At 41.1% G+C, this 7,628-nt stretch overlaps 1 pseudogene; it reads left to right on the top strand.

Annotated features, from left to right (window-relative positions):
* The first annotated feature begins 3,858 nt into the window (after positions 1–3,858).
* Positions 3,859–4,580, top strand: LOC112668546 (nucleoside diphosphate kinase, mitochondrial-like; annotated as a pseudogene).
* The last annotated feature ends 3,048 nt before the right edge of the window (positions 4,581–7,628 follow it).

The raw sequence follows: 7,628 nt of genomic DNA, 5'->3' as shown, positions 1-7,628 counted from the left end.
GAACGTAAAGACTGCTAACTCTGGGAAACGAACTAGGGGTGGTAGAAGGGGAGGAGGGCGGGGGGTGGGAGTGAATGGGTGACGGGCACTGGGTGTTATTCTGTATGTTAGTAAATTGAACACCAATAAAAAATAAATTAAAAAAAAAAAGAAAACCCAAAACACCCCACCAAGAAACTGCTAGAACTAGTAAACACATTCAGTGAAGTCACAAGATATAAAATCAAGGTACAGGAATCTGTTCCAGTTCTATATACTAATAATGAAGCAGCAGAAAGAACAATTAAGGGGTCAATCCCACTTTCAACTGCACCAAAAATAATAAGGTACTTAGGAATAAACCTAAACAAAGAGGTAAAAGATCTGTACTCTGAAAACTATAAAACACTGATGAAAGAAATTAAAGATGACCCAGAAATGGAAAGACATTCCATGCTCATGGATTGGAAGGACAAATATTGTTAAAATGTCTATACTACCCAAAGCAATCTACATATTTAATACAATCCCCATCAAAATACCATGAGCATTTTTCACAGAACTAGAACAAACAATTCTAAAATTTTTATGGAACCACAAAAGACTCCATATAACCAAAGAAATTTTGAAAAAGAAAAGCAAAGCTGGAGCTATCACAATGGACTTCAAGTTATATTATAAAGCTGTAGTAATCAAAACTGCATGATACTGGCACAAAAATAGACAATAGGTCAATAGAACAGAATAGAAAGCCCCCAAATAAACCCACAACTATATGGTCAACTAATCTTTGACAAAGCAGGAAAAAGTATCCAGTGGAAAAAAGTCTCTTCAACAAATGGTGTTGAAAAAACTGGACAGCAACATGCAAAAGAAAGAAACTGGACCACTTTCTTACACCAGGCACAAAAATAAATTCAAAATGGGGCACCTGGGTGGCTCAGTTGGTTAAGCATTGCACTCTTGATTTTGGCCTAGGTCACAATCTCAGGGTCCTGGGATCAAGTCCCACACCAGACTCCATGTGTAGCAGGGTTTTCTCGCTCCCTCTCCCTCTGCCCCTACTCCTGCTTGTGCTCGTACTCTCTCTCTCTCTTTTAAAATAAATAAATAAATATTTTTTAAAAATTAAAAAATAGGAGTGCCTGGGTGACTCAGTTGGTTAAGCAACTGCCTTTGGTCAGGTCATGATCCCAGAGTCCTGCGATCGAGCTCCATGTCTGGCTCCCTACTGAGCAGGGAGCCTACTTCTCCCTCTCCCCCTGCCCTACCCCCTGCTCATGCTCTTGCTCTCTCTCAAATAAATAAATAAATAAAATCTTTATTTTTTTTTAATTTTAAAAACTAAAAGAAATAAATTCAGGGGCACCAGGATGGCTCAGTTGCTTGAGCATCTGCCTTCGGCTTGGGTTGTGATCCTAGGACCCCAGGATCGAACCCAGCATTGCGCTCCTTGCTCGGTAGGAAGCCTGCTTATCCCTTTCCCTCTGGCTCCCCCTCATATGTTAACTAACTGTGCTCTCTCTGTCAAATAAACAAATCAAATCTTTTTTAAAAATTCAAAATGGATTAAAGATCTAAATGTGAGACTTGAAACCATAAAAATCTTAGAAAAAACAAGGCAGTAACCTCTGGTATCGGCTGTGGCAACTTTTTTCTAGATATGTTTCCTGAGGCAAGGGGGAGAAAAGCAAAAATAAATTATTGGGACTACAAAATAAAAAGCTTCTGTACAGTGAAAGAGACAATCAACAAAATGAAAGAGCAATCTACAGAATGGGAGAAGATATTTTCAAATGACATATCCAATAATGGGTTAGTATCCAAAATATATAAAGAACTAATACAAATCAACACCCAAAAACCAAATAATCAAATTTAAAATGGGCAGAAAACATGAACAGACATTTCTCCAAAGAAGACATACAGATGGCCAACAGACACATGAAAAGATGTTCATCACTTACCATCAGAGAAATGCAAATTAAAACCACAATGAGATATCACCTCACACCTGTCAGGATGGCTAAAATCAACAACAAAAGAAACAACAGGTGCTGATGAGGATGTAGAGAAAAAAGAGCCCTGTTGTACTGTTGGTGGGAATGCAAACTGGTGCAGCCAATATGGAAAACAGTATTGGCGGTTATTCAAAAAGTTAAAAATAGACCTACCTTATGATCCAGCAATCACACTACTAAGTATTTACCTAAAGGATATGAAACACTAATTCAAAGGGATACACGTGCCCTGATGATTATAGCATCAGTATTTACAATAGTCAAGATATGGAAGCAGCCCAAGTGTCTTTTGATTGATAAATGGATAAAGAAGAGGTTAGGGGCACCTGAGTGGCTCAGTCAGCATCATACTCTTCATCTCACCTCAGGTCTTGATCTCAGGGGTCATGAGTTCAAGCACCACATTGGGCTCTAAGTTTTTGGAGCCTACAGACTCCAAAAAAAAAAAAAAGGGTAGTGGAATATTACAATGGAATATTACTCAGCCATAAAAAAGAATGAAACCCTACTATTTGCAACAACATGGATGGAGCTAGAGAGTATTATGCTAAGTGAAACAAGTCAATCAGAGAAAGACAAATACCATATGACTTCATTCATATGTAGAATTTAAGAAACAAAACAAACAAGCAAAGGGTAAAAATAAGAGAGAGAGAGAGAGAAATCAAGAAACAGATTCTTAATTACAGGGAACAAACTGATGGTTACCAGAGGGGTTAAATAGGTGATGAGGATTAAGGGAGTGCACTTGTGGTGATGACCTCCAGGTGATATATGGAAGTGTGAATCACTATATTGTACACCTGGAACTAATATAACATTGTATATTAATATAACATTGTATATTAACTAACTGGAATTAAATAAAAACTTAAAAAATGAATAACTACTGATAAACACTACAGCCTGGATAGATCTTCAAGGAATTATCCTTTTAAAAATCCCTTAAAAGTTATATACAATATGATTTCATTGATAGAACTTTCTTGAACCATTAGAATTCTAGAGATATAGATTAATGGTTACTAGGGGTTACAAAACTGGGAGGAGGGGAAAGTGAGTGTGAGTATAAAGGGGTAATAGGAAGGATCCTTGTGGTGATGGCACTCTTCTATATCTTGATTGTGGTGGTCCTCATGCAAATCTACACATATGGTAAAATATTTATAACTAAATAAACACACATATATATGCACCACATGTAAAACTGGTGAAATCTGAATATTGTAGATATATCAATGTCAATTTCTTGATTGCAATGTTGTATTATATTTCTGCAAATTATTACCATTGGGGTAACTAAGTACAAGATAGACTGGGATCTTTCAGAGTTATTTCTTAATAACTGCATATGAACCTACAATTATATAAAACTAAGAACTACAGACTAAAAACTACAAGTACTGTAGAGAGAAATGGATGAAATAACGAAATAAATAGAGATATATACCTTGCTCATGGATTGGGAGATTCGATATTGTTAAGATGTTAATTCTTCCTAAATCCAGTGACAGATTCAACACAATCTCAGTCAAAATTCCAGAGAAACTTTTTAAATAGAAATCGAAAGCATGTAAGAATCTAGAATATTCAGAAGAACCTTACAAAGGAACAACAAAGTTGGAAAGTCTACATTACTTCATTCCAAGGCTTATAGTAAAGCAACAATAATGAAGAAAGTGTGGTATCGGCACAGTGACAGAAATGTACCAATGGAGGAGATGTCTGGCTGGCTCAGTCACTGGAGCATGTGACTCTTGATCTTGGGGACAGACGTTCCAGTCCCACGTGTGTGATTACTGAAAAATAAAATCTCCCAAAAAAAGAAATATACCAATGGAACAAAATTGAGACCTGCATGTTATGTATATACAGACATCTGATTATAGACAAAGATTTAAAGGAAGATTATAGGGGAAATAAACTTCTTTCAACAACTGAGTCTAGGCCCCCACCTCGCCCTCGGGGCTCAGTCGCCCGCGCTCTCCCCGCACTCGGCCAGCGGCCCCCCCGGCCGGGGTCATGGGGGGGCCTCTTGGGGCGCGCCGCACTGCCCGGGCTGCTGAGTGACCCTCGGGTCTCCGGGCCGAGCCTGCTCACGCCCCAACTCGGGAGGGTCCTCCTGGACTCGAGAGCGGACCCTGGTTGCAGTGGAGCCAGATGGGGTGCAGCGTTGGCTTGTGGGGGGGGTGATCCAGCGCTTCGAGAGGAGGGGCTTCAAGCCAGTGGGGGTGAAGATGCTGCAGGCGCCGGACAGAGTCCTTGCTGAGCACTACCATGACCTGCAGACGAAGCCCTATACCCAGCCCTCATCAGCTACAGGACCTCTGGCCCCGTGGTGGCCATGGTCTGGGAAGGCCCCAATGTGGTCGGCTCCCCGAGGACCGTGATAGGGCACACCGACTCAGCTGAGACCGCCCCCGCACCATCGGTGGACTCAGCGTCCACATCAGCAGGAACATCTTTCACGCCAGCGACTCCGTGGAGGGGGCCCCAAGGGACAGCCAGCTATGGTTTCAGAGCAGCGAGCTGGTGCACTGGGCAGACGAAAACCACCAGAGCAGCATCTACGCGGCCTGAGCACTCGGGCTGCCCTCAGCCACCCCAGCAGCCACCCAGGATCAACTACCTCTGTCGTCCAGACCCGGAGCCCACACCCACAGTCTGCCCTTCTGTCCCAGACCCCGTCTACCTTCTGCTCCACCTACCCCGAGGAGCTGAGCAACCAACTCTATGTGCCTTTTACTATCCTGAGCCAGGAAGAAATTGGACCAAATCCTTTCTATACCAAAGTGCACCAACCTTTGGGGTGTCTCCAAAAGTATGTAGTGTAAGCGCCCTTCCCCAAAGGGGTGTGGGACATTAGCATTCACTGTGTTGTGGAGGGCGTGGGTCGTTTATTACAGTTTCTGCCATCTCTGAGATTAGGGATGAGGACTTCATGCAAAGTAGTAAGAGTTTGAGAGTAGAAATAAAGCTTACCCGCACACACACACACACACCTGAGTCTAGAAAAATTAGATACCCATATATAAAAATAAATAAATAAATTTTGATCCATACTTCACACCATACAAAAAGTTAAACCAAAATGGATCACAAAACTAAATGTAAAACCTAGAACTATGAAACTTCAGAAAAAAGGAGAAAATATTTATTAATTTGAGTTATTGATCAATTTTTAGATACATTAAAAAGCACAATCTAGTAGTGAAATAAAATTGATAAATTAGACTTCATTCGAATAAACTAATCTTTGAAAGGCACTATTAAGGGCTGGGTGGGTGGCTTAGTCAGTTGAATGTCTAAATCTTGGTTTCCGTTCAGGTCATGGTATCATGGGTAATGGGATCGAGCCGGTGTCAGGTTCCACACTCAGCAAAGAGTCTGCTTGAAGATTCTCTCCTTCTGCCCTTCCCACCATGTGCATACTTGCACACACACACTCTCTCAAATAAATAAATCTTTTTTAAAAAGGCACTATTAAGAGAGTTAAAAGACAAGCTAGAGTCCTGGAGAAAATATTTGCCAGTCACATATTTATAAAGGACTTGTACTGACAATGTGTAAAGAGCTCTCAAACCCAGTAATAAGGAATCAAACAATCCAATAAAAAGTAGGAAAAGGATTTATTTTTTTAAGATTTTATTTATTCATGAGAGAAACAGAAAGAGAGGCAGAGACACAGGCAGAGGGAGAAGCAGGCTCCATGCAGGGAGCCCGATGCGGGACTCGATACCGGGTCTCCAGGATCAGGCCCTGGGCTGAAGGCGGCGCTAAATCGCTGAGCCACCCGCGCTGCCCCGACTTATTATTTTTTAAAGATTTTATTTATTTATTCATGAGAGTTACAGAGAGAGAGAGAGAGAGAGGCAGAGAGATAGGCAGAGGGAGAAGCCGGCCCCATGCAGGAAGCCCGATGTGGGACTCGATCCCAGGACTCTGGGATCACGCCCTGGAACAAAGGCAGACACTCAACGTCTGAGCCACCTGGGCATCCCAGGAAAAGGATTTAAATAGTCACATAACCAAAAGAGATACACAGTAGCAAAAAAGTCACATGAATAGATGCTCAGCATAATTTTTTGTTAGGGAAATGCAATAAAACCACAATGAGAGATACAACAAGTCTATAAGAATGCCTAAAGTTGAAAAGGCTAACCATACCAAGTGTTGGGGAGGATGTGAAGCACTGAAACTTTCATACACTACTTGTTAAAACATGAAATGATACAATCATTTTGGAAAATAGTTGAGCATTTCTTAAAAAGTTAAACATACACCTACCATATGATCCAGCCATTCCACTCCTAGATTTTTACCAAAGAGAAAGGAAAATAAATGTCCACACAAAGATTTATATATACATGTTCACAGAAGCTTTACTTATAATAGCCAATACTGGAAACAACCCAAAAAGGAGGTGTATAGGCCAATTGTGGTATGTCCACATGATGTAGTACTACTCAGAAATAAAAAGGAATGAAGTATTGATGAACCTACTGAAGACTTAGCTCCCCCTATGCTGGTGACTTTCACCTCTCTAGAAAATTTCCTCCTTGGAGCACCTGGGTGCTCAGTTGGTAAAAAGTGGCTGACTTGGTTTTGGCTCAGGTCATGATCTTATGGTCCTAGGATCAAGCGCCCACTCAGCAGGGAGTCTCCTTGAAGATTCTCTCTCTCTTCCTCTTCCTCTCCTCCTACACTCTCTCGCACACTCTCTCTAAAATAAATACATCTTAAAAAGAAAAAAAAGAAAATTTCCTCCTTAACCCAATTCAAGATCAATTATTTCTTTACTCTGGATTTCCTAGTACTTTTATATTACATATGCACTTTTTCAAAAAGTGCACACAGTAATATATTGCTTATTAATTCAGTATAAAGCCACAAATCTGCATTCCTCTCTCATGTATACTGATTCACAAGATAACAAAAGCTGGGACGCCTGGGTGGCTCAGTCAGTTGAGTGTCTGCCTTTGGCTCAGGTCATGATCCCAGGGTCCTGGGATCGAGCCCCATGTCACCCCATGTCAGAATCCCTGCTTGCTGGGGAGCCTGCTTTTCCCTCTCTCTGTGTTCCTCCCCCAACCCCTCCCCCTGCTAGTGCTTTCTCTCACTCTGATCTCCATCTCTCTCTCTCAAATAAATAAATAAAATCTTAAAAAAAAACCTTCCCATCATAGAACATTCCACCTAACAACTGCAGAATATATATACCTTTCAAATATACCAGGAACATGCATCTAGGTAAACCATATTATAGGCCATAAAAGAATTCTCAGTAAATTTCAAGTGATTCAAATCACACAGAGTATATTTTCTAGCCAAAAGAATGAATTTAAATTAGAACTCAAAAACAGAACAACTATGTAGAACACTAAATATTCAGAAATTAAGCAACACAGATTTAATAATCCGTGGATCAGGGGATCCCTGGGTGGCTCAGTGGTTTAGCGCCTGCCTTCAGCCCGGGGCGTGATCCTGGAGACCCGGGATCAAGTCCCACATCGGGCTCCCTGCATGGAGCCTGCTTCTCCCTCTGCCTGTGTCTCTGTCTCTGTCTCTCTCTCTGTGTCCCTCATGAATGAATAAATAAAATCTTAAATAATAATAATAATAATAATC

Source organism: Canis lupus, chromosome X (genome assembly GCF_003254725.2).
Source record: "Canis lupus dingo isolate Sandy chromosome X, ASM325472v2, whole genome shotgun sequence".
Classification (NCBI taxonomy): Eukaryota; Metazoa; Chordata; class Mammalia; order Carnivora; family Canidae; genus Canis; species Canis lupus.
This window is presented reverse-complemented; position numbering and strand designations above follow the sequence as displayed.